This window comes from Schistocerca cancellata, chromosome 7, assembly GCF_023864275.1.
Source record: "Schistocerca cancellata isolate TAMUIC-IGC-003103 chromosome 7, iqSchCanc2.1, whole genome shotgun sequence".
In the NCBI taxonomy this organism is placed as follows: domain Eukaryota; kingdom Metazoa; phylum Arthropoda; class Insecta; order Orthoptera; family Acrididae; genus Schistocerca; species Schistocerca cancellata.
Window position 1 is genome coordinate 253,033,710 of NC_064632.1, and position 15,312 is coordinate 253,049,021.

Below are 15,312 nucleotides of genomic sequence, written 5' to 3' on the forward strand. Positions count from 1 at the left end.
ACACAGAGGCATTTAAACAATCATTCTTCCTGCAGTCCATATGTGAACGGAACAGTAAGAAAATCCAATAACTGGTGCAATGGGATGTACACTCTGCCATGCACTTCACAGTGGTTTACAGAGAGTAGATGCAGATGTAGACAGCTGATTTGAAATTATGAAGGCAGAAACTTGCACAGAAAAGAAACAGTTTATAAGAGGCATAAATCACGAACATGAAAGGGAAGCAGTGGTTGAGAAAGAAGTGAAACACACTTGTAACCTACCTGCAATGTTATTCAATCTGTACACAAAGAAAACCGTAAATGAAACCAAGAGAAACTTGGAAAAGGAGAAGAAATAAAAACTTTGAGATTCACAGTGAACACTGTAGTTCTGTCAAAGACCATAAAGCAGTTGGAAGATCAGTTGTATGGAATGGATAACGTCTTCAAAGTAAGTTATAGGATAACATAAACAAACTTAAATGGGGGTAGTAGAACGTAGTTGAAAGTCATGTGATACTGGTAGAACTGGAGGGGTAGCTTAAATGGTTAAGCATGTCAAAGCACTGTTTACTTTCACGTATACGATGTACAAAGATGGTTGATACACGAAAAGATAGATACATTCACCAAGTTTCTGGTACATTCTACAAACGTTCAATTTATCTGCCCTTGGTCTCTGGTACATATCCAAATGGTAATCATGTCCCATCAGTACATTCACCAGCTGTTTCTGTTAATGTCTGCACAACAGCAGTGATGCAATTCTGCAGTTCTTGCAGTGTTGTTGGTGTTGGGGTACATAAACTTTGTCCTTAGCATAAACCCACAGGAAAAAATCACATGAGGTGAGCTCTGGCGACACAGACAACCAGTGTCACGAAACTGGCGAAAACAATGCAAAATGCTCTGGTAACTAGGTGCAAGTTTAACTGTGTTTGTGTGTGAATCAATGCCAAACCCACATAACCGATGAAAACTTCGCATATTCTAACACACGAAAACTCTCTTCTGTATTGCCACCATCTTGTAGAGCGCTGTCACATTTTATACAGAATGCACATGAGCCATGAGGCAGGCTTTTAAAACTTGGTGAGTACATCCATCATTCCATGCATCACCTGTCCTTGTACGTCATATACTTGTCAATAAACAGAGCCTTGAAACCCAGTGACTCATTAAGGCCAACCATATTTATTAGGAAATGAGACATCAAAAGTAGCAGATGGTGGTGGTGGTGGTTAGTGTTTAACGTTCTGTCGACAACGAGGTCATTAGAGATGGAGCGCAAGCTCGGGTTAGGGAAGGATTGGGAAGGAAATCAGCCATGCCCTTTCAAAGGAACCATCCTGCCTGAAACGATTTAGGGATATCACGGAAAACCTAAATCAGGATGGCTGGAGATGGGATTGAAGTAGCAGATGAGCTTCGATATTGCGAGAGCAAAATAACTGATGATAGCCGAAGTAGAGACGATATAAAATACCGATAGGCAAAAGGAAACAAGGACGATAGACAGTTCACCCTAGAAGAGAATAGATGCTTTTGAGTTGTGGTGGTAGTTACATCTACATCTACATAAATAACCTGCAAACCAAGAAGTGCATGGCAGAGAGTGTGACCCATTGTGTACCTGCTATTAGAACTAGGTGTTCAATGCTGCTTCTGGACACAAACTGACATTTGAACTTTGAGTTGTCTCCATGCAAGGGGAGGGGCAAGCAAATGACATCACATGCACACATTGTCTATATTCGAGGAATGGGATGCTTGACAGTAACCTCATATTCCATTTTGTCAGCAGAAATTCGCCTCTGCTGAGAATTAGCGGGGATTTGTGTTGATTGTAATCAAATTTTATTGGCTTACATGGGTGCAAACGTAACGTCCATCTACGACTTGTTCATGTCACTGGGTGACATTAGTATAGGTCCATAAGTACTAATAAAAGATAAACAGTTGATTCATCTGTGTTGTGACAGAGTTACAATTTTATATCTCATTTTTTTTAATTTAAAATTATTTCTTATGTATACATAGATCTGGTTAATTTCAGGGCTCTTTCATAGGGCATGTTAATCTTAATTTGACTGATTTAACCCCACCATAGTGAGTTCCATTTCTTCTCTTTTTAGTGTGTAAAGCATCACATAAAACAATATCAGTGATCATTATGTTAAGTTCTGTACAGATAGTATGTAGAAGGGTGTCACTCCGCAATGGAGGCCAGACCCATCACTGACTACACACATACAGAGAAAGAAAACATGTACATGTGAGGGGTTTAGTGGCCCCAACTCTCGCTCTTCCAATGGGATAACACAGAAGCGCCATGCCATCTGAATGGCAGGTCTCAAGTAGAAGATACCTGCTCAATGATGTGTCCCTTAGGGATCCGAAATGCGACAACTAGATCACCACTTGCGTAACATGACATCTCAGTTGGAGCAGATCATCATGCAGTTTTTGTTTAGCTGAGCCTACTGTACTGAAAAGCTTTGGAAACGCACTGTGGCATGTGTCAGAGCTCTACGTTGCTTGTCCTAACCTTCTATGACCACAGGGAGCAGGCAGACTAGCAGTTCCCTCATATGGTATGCAAGGTGGACATTTGCTGTCTCTAGAGTCACTCCAGCTAGTTTCTCTTGGCCAGACTATTGTTAATGAGTCTTTCACCGATGATTAATTGATTGCAGAAGCATTTCCTCTTCTGAGGACACACTTTGGTATGGTCTACCACACTTAACAGAGCCATACCCCCACGTTTACTTTCCTCTTTTTAAGAACAAGCTCCAGAGCACTGACAAGAGCAACTTGCCTGAGATATGGATTTGATGATGCCGAATCCATTATTCTGTGGGAGTGGATGCCAGATGATAATGTGAGTCAGCCTCTTTGAACTCAACCTCATCACCAACCCATGTTCTTGTGTCTGTGTTTGTGAGAAATAGCATGCGCCAAAGCTCAGTGCATTTGATGAGAGATAGGTTGAGGAAGTGTTAAATGTGTGTAAAATTTCCTTTTCAGCAGGATTATAGCAGAAATTAATATAAAGAAGTATAATTGTAACCCCTACACATCACTCATCTTTTATTAGCTTTGTCTTAAATTTATTTTGTGTAGACTTAAACTTTGATATTATTTTTATTTATTACCTCTCACTAATATGCAATATTGCATTACAGTTACTGTAAATAAAGAACCTCTGTAAGAGAGCAATAATAAAAATATACTCTCAGCACAAGAACTTTCAATCATATGCTGAAGTTTATGAAAATGCTTTGTATACCATTTAATAATAATATTATGCATTTAGGTTTTAGATACAACTGTGAGAATATGTTTTGTGATTCCTTAAGAAAATCTGAATTATGTATGTTTACAAAAAGCTGATTCTTTCACATTAGTTGATGGACGAGTATATGTCAGTTATTCTGCCCCTTGTTGGAAACTTGAATATCTGTGATTAGTGTAACAGTAATGTTTTATTCTGTGTTAAAGTTGGAGTTGTTTCAGATAAGTGTGGTTGTGTGTGCAGTTGTTTGATAAATAAACCCAAATTGTATAACTAGTGTGTGAAGGCGACCTTCTGTCATTTGTTAAGAGAATGAATGGAATAAGCACAGAAGACAGAGGAGTCATCTTCAGGATGAGAGAGAAAGAGAGAGAGAGAGAGAGAGAGAGTGAATGTGGAACATCAGTACATGAAATGGAAAAATATAAAGGTATGGGTGATGGTTTGACTAACAACTGTTGTAACGTTTTCCTTAAACAAAGGAATGAGATGTGTAAGCTGGTTTTTTCCTTTTCTTTAATTTTGTATAAACTGAAATGAGGCCTTGAGCACATCTAATAGTCCTAAGTATGTGTGAGTACTGACGACTATAGAACTGAATGAGAGGGAATTAAGGTAAGCAAAGGTTGCCTTGGCAAAGACCCATTTCCCTGCTTCCTAATCGTCCTGTTCAATTGTGGTAGGGAAATCATCTAAACAGAACATTTACTTGGCAAGGTCATGTTGAGTGTGACACCCCCCATATAAATTTTTATGTGGTGTTGTAACGACCTGATATGACTCAGGCACTGGCCATCTGGTAGATGGTTACAGGACTCTATATTGTCCAGCACAGTACTGGCGTGAAATGAGCAATCAATACTGCAATGACTGTGTCCATGCACAGTGGAGTCCCAGAGTCTGGCTAAAAGGGTTTAGCATAACGAACCTGTCATGCATCTGACCAGCGAGTATTGAATTTAATTTCACAAGTCGGTCTCTCTGCTCGAAGAACACCTATTATAAATGTTGTTTTTTTACCACTAATGCTTTTCCTAGAAAATCGGAGGCTGCTAGACTGCTTGGGAGATATTCATCCCTGATTTCGCATGGGAATCTTGGTGGCTATTTATCGTTAAAAATAGTGGGGGAGAAAGTGCGAAAGCCACACACCACTCCACCTGGAGCAAGGACTTTTTTCTTTCACAAGGCGAGAAAGGAACCCATTGGACATTGTACAACAATAACTTTAGGTGGGAGTGCAGGATGCCATTTTCTATAAATTTAGAGCTTTGTCTTTCCAGAATTGTATGTTCTGGAAATCAGTTCAGTGGATAACTTATAACCGTTTGCCAGTTGCTAGGTTGGGCATTGGATCATTATTTTTTTCTTTTTTAATCTCTCATGACCAATGTTTAGTGGAGCCTTCTGATGGGTGGAGCATTCTTTTATGTGAGTTTTGTGCAGAGCAGAGAGAAACGACACTCAGCACTCTGAACGAAGACACAACAGTATGTGCTCAAAGCTTGGAGGTGTGGAGAAGCAGACATTCTGACTTCAGGGGCACAGCAGAGGCTGCACTTGTATTTATGAAGACTGGGGGTGTAAGACCATTTCTGTGTGGTGGGATTATCATGGTTGGCAAGGTCGTGGGAGTAGACCATTGCTAGCTTAGACTGACAGTATCAAAATTCAAAGCATTTTATTATCACTCATTCGATTACACTGGTAGTGTCCTGCTGGAGGCAGCAGCCGTGCCCCTTCACTGCATGTGGTGAGGACAGTGCGTGGTGTTGGTGAATTGACTGACTGTGTGTGGTGACCAGTCTCCTGAATCAGTATATAGGAGTGTTTTGAGCTGCTGCCCTCCAGAGCAGGAACCTGGCAGTAGCTGAAGTGAGCCTTGAGGCCGCCCAGTGGTAGAATAATACCACATCTAAAGAGGGGCACTGGACACTGGGCACTGGCAGATGGTATGTCAGCACAGGCCTGAACTTGTAGTGGCTGTGTGCTGTACAATGCCAACAGGTCGTTCAGCAAGCCCTCCCATCTCTGTAGTTACTGCCGGATTGCTGACTCTGTGCTCAAATTAACGGTTATTTATACTCATGCTTGGTCTGCTTGTTGTGTTGAAAAGCTACTTCCAGCCTCAGTAGATGCAACAAATCCATGGGCTGGGACAGTGGTAATGGCTGCATTGTCCTACACGAGTTCCATTTACTACCACGGTTGCAAAATTGCTGTGCTTGTCCTGGTCTGCCTCGCACCACCCAAACAGCTGACAATGCTGCCTTACATTGCTGGGGTCGAACTGCCAGTGGTAATGCCCAAAGAATAGTGTCGGCATTACATGTCCTTCATAAAGGAGTGTTTAGAGGAACTGCACCAGATTAACTCTTATAGCGCTTAGATATGGATGATAGAGATATTAGTGTCAGTGATATAGAGAAACAGTTGAAATCGCTAAAATGAAACAAGACTCCATGTTCAGAGTGAATCCCTATCTGATTCTATGCCAAATTTGTAGCTAACTTAGCTCCTAACAGTAATTTACCATAGATCCATTGATCAAAGAACTGTGCTCAATGGTTGACAGAAAGCAGAAATCACATATGTCTATGAGGAGGATAGCAGAGGTCAGCAACAAAATTATTTACTTCCATTTATTGTAGAATCTCAGAAAATGGTCTGAGCTAAAACCTAAGATGCATTTCGAATGGAATGACCTCCTCCATCCCAACCAACATGGATACCAAAGACATCAGTCAAGGGAAACCCAGCTGATGCTTTTCTCATACGACATATTGATAGTCATGGGTCAAGGTAATCAGGAAGATGCAGTATTGCTAGAATTCCGAAAAGCATTTTACTTAGTAGCACGCAAACATTTATTAACAAAAGTAGGTTCGTGGACATTATCAAACGAAATATGTGACTGCCTTGAAAACTTCGTGATAGTGAGGACACAGCATGAGATGTTGGCTGGAGAGCCATCTACAGAAGTAAGATCCTGATGTGGATCAAACATTGGCAAGCTAATTTAAAAGTACAGAAATTTGAAACAATATATTCCGTAAAATGCGAAAAATAGGATCCTATGGCTAAAATATCGATGTGTTAAAACTGGAATCAATCAACTCATTCAAATACTTGGGTATAGCAGCTTAAGAGGATATGAAATGGAATGATCACATAGGCTCGATCCTAGCTAAAGCAAGTGGCATATTTTGGTTCATTGTAGGATACTGTAAAATAGCATCAGTCTACAAAGGAGACTGCTTACAAAATATTCGTGTGCCCCATCTTAGAAAACTGCACAAGCGTGTGGAACTAATACCAATAGTGCTAACAGGGGAGACTGAACCTATATAAAGAAGAGCAGTACCAATCGTCACTGTTTTGTGTTCCTAAAGCGAGAGTGTTACAGAGGAGATGAGACACATGAACTGGCAAGCGACTGAAGATGGACACCAGCTGCATTACGAAAGCCTACTGACCAGGTTTCAAGAAGTGGTACTAATTGAAGAAACTATAGATACACTACACCTCTATTTATATTTTTTGTGGGAATCGCAAAGGCAAGATTAGACTAGTTACACTGTACACAGAGGCATTTAAGCCCTCCAGACCTGAGCTGTTGTAAGCTAGAAAAATTATTTTTCATCAGAATATGAATTGATATAAAGAAAGAAAATATCTAGAAAGGTTTTTAGTTTTTCACTTTTCTTCACTAAAAAATTATGTGCATAACTGTGCACAAAACGTCGCAAAGGTAAGAAAACATAAGTGTAGCCACATGCTGCTACCATTAAAGTCCCAGCTGCAGTACGAGCTGGCTATCCAGTGCTGGGAGACCATTACTATTTATGGTCAGTGAATAATGACATTAATGGGCCTCCTTGCCCCATCGTTTTACAGTGTCTTTTATTGATGTATTCAGCCACTTTATCAAGGTCAGAGTCTTTTGTATATCTTTTGAAACATGAAAAAGGATTTAGTAGCTCAGCATCATCATCCATAGCTGCATTTTGGTGAATTGTCATGTCTGGTCTGATAATCACACCTTTCTTCCATTTAACTTTTTTCTTCATAGTGTTATCGCCATCTTCTCCAGTTACATAATGAACTCCAATCACATGATGACCTTCTACAACAACGTGATAGTTTCCTCCAAGCACATGATGGTCAGAACTACAATTTTCAGTGACCTGGGTATCAACATCTTCAAAAATACCTGCCACATCATCAGGCCCAATTTCTTCAGTGCCTACTCGTTAGATGGACTGGGATCCACTTGCTGTAGATGTTCATATTCTTCTTCATTACTCAGCTCTAACTCAGAACTAACACCAAATTTTAATAGTTGAAGCACAGCCTGAACGTCCTCTTCCTTATTCAGATCGAAATATATTATGTAAAGATGTTGATAAATTTCAGTTCTATACATTACATAGTGTTATAATTATTTGCCTTACAAATTAGTAATCTAGAGTATTTACATTCATTATTATGAACTTATGTCAATCTGCACATTTCAACTAAAATATGTAATAAACAAACAGCTGTCTATAACTTGTCTGTATCTTCCATAAATTCAACATAACCTCAAAATTATTTCAGCACTAAACAATCATTGACATAATTTTTGCATAATAGCGCACATAGACTTTTAATCGTTTGCTACAGCATTTATACACCATGCGTAGCTGCTATTTTGCTACCTATGAGTTATTTCAACATTGAATTTAACATATAAACTGAAGAAGCCATTACATCATTCATAAATTCTTCTTGGGAAGAAATATAATAGGATATACACTTCTGAGTTAAATTTTTTTCTACCATGGTTGCACAGAGTTGCAGTTAGTTCCTCTGTATGACCACAGCATGCACTGAAAGCGGCCACAATCGATTCAAAATAGTTAAAGCTTCACAGGAAGTATGCATACACACTTTCAATGCTTAACAACGTGTTTGTCACATGTAAAGATAACTGAAATTCATCATAATTCTGCATAATTATGCACACACTGTGTGAAACGGTTAAGTAGTTATCATTTCCATGTTCCATATGTGTTTGGAATAGAAATAAACTCCACTATGCAGAAAATGAGAGTTACAGAATTACTTTCTACCATGCACTTCACAGGGGATTGCAGAGTATGTGTGTATTTGGAGATGTTGATAACCATGTTTAATGCTGTAATTTTGTTTTGTATTTGTAATTCATACATGTAAGCCAACGAAATCCATTCAGAGTAAATTGTCAAAAAATTGTTAAGTAAATGTCATAGTGTTGTGCAGCAAAGTGCCGCACTTTTGCTGTTACAAAATCAAATAAACAGTAACCTATCATCTAATATAGGCATTGCACGGAAAGGACAATGTCAACAGCACAACGTTCAAATTGTTATGATACCACGTTATATTTATTTTTTAATGGGCCACACAGTGATGAACGTTGTAGGATGAATTAAGGTTTCTGAAATAGAGGCCAAGTTCATATTTGACAGAACTCTGTTCACAAAGGTTAATCAAAAGTTATAAGTGAACAATAATAGTTGAGTTACGAAATTATATTAGCAAAAGTGATGGTAACACTATAGGAGGCGCCAAATGTAAGGAGTATTGCTTGGAGAATAAATCGCAAAAACATTTTCATATGTGTGGCTCATTAACTCAAGATTAAAGACACAAAATAGAAATTGGAATTAAATCAGCAACTCAGGTTGTATACCCAAAAAAATATGAGAAGCAAGCTACTTAGATTACAGATTGTGCTCCTGCAGACTGTAAGAACTTACATCTCCTCCATATCAGCAAAGTGTGCCAAACAACCACAGATAGGAGTCTGCTATCAACTCCTCTGATACCAAAAAACTAGGTCCTCCTTGTCAACTCCCAAACTTTCAGAAATTTAGCGTAGAGTGGTCACCTCCAAGCTATTGCCAATGTGGTGGACAAGAAGTGAGATGAAATTGTCGAAAACTCTGGAAAAGGCCAGAAAACTTCCCACTTTTTACATAAACGGCGCACATTTCACCATCACAGGGTTGGCATTGGACTGTAGCAGTATTATCTTGGTTGGTTGGTCCATGCATTCCATACTCTAGGTGACACAAAATTTTTGGAGTGAAATAAAACTGACACTCACATACTAGGCGAGTGGCACCATGGTGTGCAGAAAAGTAAGAAAATGTCATGGGCAAATTATCCCAAGGGGATGGCAAGGCAGGCGCAATATTCACTGTCCATTTTATGGGTACATGCTGGCTGCATTAAGACAAAAGTAGCCTTGCTTCCTTGAAGGTTGTTCAACATCCTAGGCAGGTGTGCTTCACCTAATGAGTAATGAGACTCACAGACTGCCCTCTGCTGATGAAGAAGAGCTGAATCCACAGTGCAGCACACCTCAGCTGCTAGGAGGGCGTGCAGCTTTCTTTCAATGTATGCATGTCCAACGCCCAGAAATGTAATCACAGAATAGTGGCTGAAAAATGAAATGATACTGCATACCGATATGTGACAGTAACTTTGCAAAATAAGTAAATGAATCAAATCATGTTTGTAGTATTCATAATCTAGAATAAATTTGGTATTGGAGGGAGAAATTTACACAACTGAAATTTGTTCATTTAGTTCACAGACACTTCACACACACACATACACACACACACACACACACACACACACACACACACACATTTCTTGGAAGAATGACACTTAAAATCATGTTGGAGCTTTCAGAGTAGAACTTTAGATGGCCTTTTATGGAGCCTTTCACAATCCATAAGAAACGATTTACTGCGCTATAGTCTGAATGTCAATGTTACTTTCGCAGTTTTATTTGCTTTGTCGCATTTTTCACTCAAAATGCACAGTGAAGGTTATAGTTCAGTTGTTTGAGGTTACAGGGCTTCAACAACTTATGATTGCCTGGAAACGATGGACATCATACCAAATTCCCATATGATCTTTCAAAGCAATCACCTGCCCAGGGCATGAAATATCATAATCCAACACGTTTCAGAAACATTAAAACGTTTTTACAAAAATAATGTTTCTCATTCATTGTTTTTGGATGTAAAAAGTTGGTCCCATAACGTGGTGCTGACAGTGTGGTAGGTATCCATCACTCACTCTAAGAAGATACTTGTCACAGTGGCTAAAATGAGGTGGTATTTTGATAGAAGTTGGTAGATGTATGGTCGATATTCAAGTGAACCTTTGATTCTTTTTAAGATTAGAACTCTCATAATTAAAGCCACTATAAACATTGGATTACGTTACAAATGAATTAATGTGTTTAACATATGGCATTTAGCAAACAAGCGAGGAAAAAACTGGAAAATGTCTGCAATTATGTATAAGGGAACAGGCTAGAATACATTCTGAAAAATTGCATTTTGGAATTTGAATGTCAAAAAATTCTCCATTCTTTCCTGTGGTAGATATTGTCCACTTTACTATGGCTGTTTACGTAATTAGCAACGAAATAGCTCAAATAAGCTGGTGTCCCTTTTAAATCACTCATTTAGCAGATCCCTCTCCTTAAAATGGAACATCTCCAATACTTTTTAATATATAAATTCAAGAGAGAAATTTGGTTTTTCGTGTTACATGGGTGGCTAATCTGTTTTATGCATCATGACATGCACTTGATTTAATGAGTCCTCTGTGCATTTTTTTTTCAGCTTGTAAAGGGTTGTTTGTTGTATTTGAAATTGTGCTGTGACCTATAACTTCTGTGTGGATATATTTTGGCTTCCACAATGCCACAGGCTAAGAAAGTGTTTAATAAAAGAAAATTTCTAGGTAATATGTACACAAGAGCAAAAGAACACACAGCAGCTAGCCAACATAATGAAAATAAAAATACTTTTGTTACAAGAAAGAGTTCCATGTGATCTAGATTCTCCACTAAGCACTCTGAGAAAACAACTTTGTAATCTGAATGAAAATGTAAATAAGCCCACTATGGATGCCTGTTCTGTAAATAGTGGTAATGTCATTTTTAGCATAGATATTGTTCTAAATAATAAAACTGGTTGTGAATATTGTTCAAGTTCAGGTTCTTTGTACACAGTAGAGGATAAAAGTGTTAGGTTTGGATTGTGTAGCAATTTGGTCATTACGTGTAAAAATTTGCAATGAATCTAATTCAACAAGAGCTGCAGAGCCTAAAAGACACCATAATTATGATACAGATTTAAGATGGTTCATATCATGAGGTACATTTGCAAAGGACAGCGTAGTGTTTAATTATTGCATGGAATGCTGGACTTGTCATCACAACCATCCAAGTTTTCAACTAGTGTGATGTAATTTTAAGAAAACTGAAAGACATAAGCGAAGGGATTATGAAAAATACTGCACAAGAAGTTGCATTGACAAACGATGGAGTGAAAGACATTTGTGGAGCTGTCATGGGACTTAGCCAAAATATGGACTCACCTCTCAACATGATGTTGTTGCTTTCACATCACTTCAAACTTGTCAAGTTACTGATGTAGAGGTTCTCACAAATTGCTGTTGAGTGTGTAGTAATGAAGTGCCTAATCCTAAACATGACAAAAACTATATTGGGTGCAGTGGAGGTGCGAAGGTTCAAGGTGCTGAAGAAATTTTCGGACGATCAGTACATGTTTGTAGTGTGATTATTTGCAATGGTGACTGTAAGGCTTACACCGAGGTTAATAAGTCAAAGGCCTATGGTGAAAGAGATGAAATTGTAAGAATGGAGTATGTCAGGTACATACCAAAAAAGGGACGTTTTATTTTAAATGACAGTGACTTGATGGATAAGTCTTAATCGGTTTTGACCACTACAGGAGTTGTTTCAGTCGGATTTTGGCTGCTCAGTAACGCTCTATTCAAGGAAAAGGGCTTTGTATTAATTCATTAAGTCACAAAAAGTTTGCGCAAAGTAAAGTTATGAATTTTCGTTAAAAACAAATGGAGACAGTCACTACAATTGTCATATATTTTTATTCATAGCGTAGCTCGACACACATAAAATATATTGAAATATCGTCACACGCTGTTGTAATAATCCACACACGCTATCATCGCTGCAAGCAGCTGGCTGGTGTGGTAGACATGAATGTGTAGTATTAGCACTCCATATTTACAAACACTTTGCGGTAAAAACACTTTGTCACTAGCCAATATAATTCGGTTTTCTGGGGGATCAATCCATGACGTAATGATGTTACCCTTCCTGCTTTGCCATTAAAACCACACACACTACTTGCTCAGCTGCATGTCACAGCAGTAATGCTAGATAGGTACACTTGGCTCTTGACCATCGATTATTGACCTACCCTCAACCAGTGCAAGTAAAATATACTTATCTTTAAATAAGAGATCGTGCATCCTCTGCAACGTCGCCCTAAAACAACTTTTGGAGCCACAGGCGAAAAAGAAAAATAGAAAAATTTGTTAAGGGATACAAAAAAGAAGATAAAAAACATTAAATTCAAGAACAAGCAATAAAAATTACAATGTATCACAGGTAAATTCCCTTTAAGTCTTTTAGAGAACTGCATTTACAAATTATCATACAAACATTCAACATATCTTAGTGAAAAATAATAAATTTTTTCCCAGGGTGTGATTTACTTTTCATTACAATGAAAGTTTGGTTTTGACAGTTTGACTGGCCCATCAAATGCATAACTATTGCTGGTTATCTTTTTTGGATCACAGCTCAACAACACTCATTTAACTGATTTTTGTTACCCCTATATTCTGCTGTTCATTCAGCATAGCTTTTACTGTGCATACTACATTTCAGCTAACTCAATTATGACAAATGAAAAGTAGAGAAAAAATACCATAAATTAATAACAAGTCCCTTCTTATCTCTACCATACTATTAATATGAAATGTAAGGAACAAAACATGATTCTAATACCTAACCTAACCTAACCTAACCTAACCATTAATGTAATTAATTGACAATTATTTACTTTCTATTAGCTCAGTCAAAAAATTTGAATGTAAAGCGAACTCTCTAAACATATCCTATATAACTAAAAACAGTTATAACTAATGTACCCTGAAATAAATTTATCAAGAAATGGCCATTTTACTTTGCCATTGTGGATAATTAATTACTATCATTGCGAATAGGATTGGTACTTTCTTGTTAAATCAGTATATGATTCAATATTTGAAGTGTTTGTATTCGTTATTCAATATTTATTACATGGTGTCAGAACTCTATTCCCTATACCCAGCACAAAGATATGCATTCTCAACCTAGACAGCTAACTATGTCATTAAATCATTGTTTCTTGCCATTCATGAGTGGTACTTTACTGTTATCAGCATACTCTCTTCATTACCACTAGTGTATAAATACATACAGATACAAATAGGACATGTTAACTGAAGACAAATGACATTATTCGAATATGAGCACTTAAAATACTTCAGGTTCAGTATCTACATCTACATAGGTACTCCGCGAGCCAAGTATAGTGGATGGTGGAGGGTACCCTGTACCACAACTTGTCATTTCCCCTCCTGTTCTACTCGCAAATAGAGTGAGGGAAAAACGAATGTCTGTATGCCTCCATATGAGACCTAATTTCTTATATGTTAACTTCATGGTCCTTGTGTGTGATGCATGTTGGTGGCAGTAGAATCGTTTGGCAGTCAGCTTCAAATGCTGGTTCTCTAAATCTGCTCAGTAGTGTTTCTCGAAAAGAACGTCACCTTCCCTCCAGGGATTCTCATTTGAGCTCCTGAAGCTTCTCCATAACACTTACATGTTGATTGAACCTATCGGTAACAAATCTAGCAGCCTGTCTCTGAATTACTTCGATGTCTTCCTTCAATCCAACGTGGTACGGATCCCAAACACTCAATCAGTACTCAAGAATAGGTCGCACCAGTGTCATATATGCGGTAACTTTTACAGATCAACCACTCTTTCCTAAAATTCTCCCAATAAACCGAAGTCGACCATTTGTCTTCCATACCACAGCTTTCACGTGCTTGTTCCCCCTCACATCGCTTTGTAACATTACGCCCAGATATTTAAACCACTTGGCTGTGTCGAGCAGTACACTATGTAATGTGACAACGTGCCGTCTAGTGACTGCCAAGCATAGTCAAGGTGCAACGGTAGAGAAAGTGGACGCTTATGCCATCTGTGGACCAGAATCGAAGGCAAAGCGGAAGTGCTTCCGCCTGGTGGCAGCTAAATTAAAGAATGCAATGTGGGAGACAGTGTCTGGCTTGTGCTGCACTCTGACAGAGAAATAACAAAAGAATTAAACTAAATAATATTGTAACGTGTAGTAAAAATATAAACGTAATATTACTTTAATATATGAAAATGAGTGTAATTGAATATTGTAATGCTATGGTATATTTAATTGTAAATAGAGAACTTGGCGTAATGTAAAATAATGTTTAGGTGTGGGGGGAATCCCCGAGAATGTGAACAGTGTACAGGTTGGCGCGTAATATTGGCGGTATAAGTAAGTTGGTGTAGCTCTGAGGCAGAACAAGTGTTAAGTGACCTAAAAGTGACTGCTGGTGTGTGCTACAGTAACGTTGGTAACAGACCATTAACAAGTGAGCTGAAAACAGATATGGACTTCGTTTATCGTATGGCTAGAAGCTAAATGGACACTAAGGCTTGTAAGACGCGGTATTTCGACGAAGATGGGCTGTGAGCGGCAAAATATTACGGTTTCCCGCTCTGAGGTACATGGCACTGCATGGTGCAATGCTGTGTTAATTGCGACGAGTTGCTTGTGCCAACGGCGAGGTGTGAAGGGACCAGTAGCCGCACCCAACGGCGTATTGTGATCTCAGTAACTGATGAGGTCCATTGGTGAGCTCACTTCGGTAGCAACGAACTAGAATTTATCTTACAAGAGTATTATTATGAACAGTGGTTGTTATACCGACGCCATTACCAGTACATTTATATTTTGTGAATCAGTTTGTGTAATAGTCAAACCAAGTTCTCTACAGTGTGCAAAGTTTGGACGCAATAATATTTTAAATTGCATGCCCCGAGTGTAATCAATTATT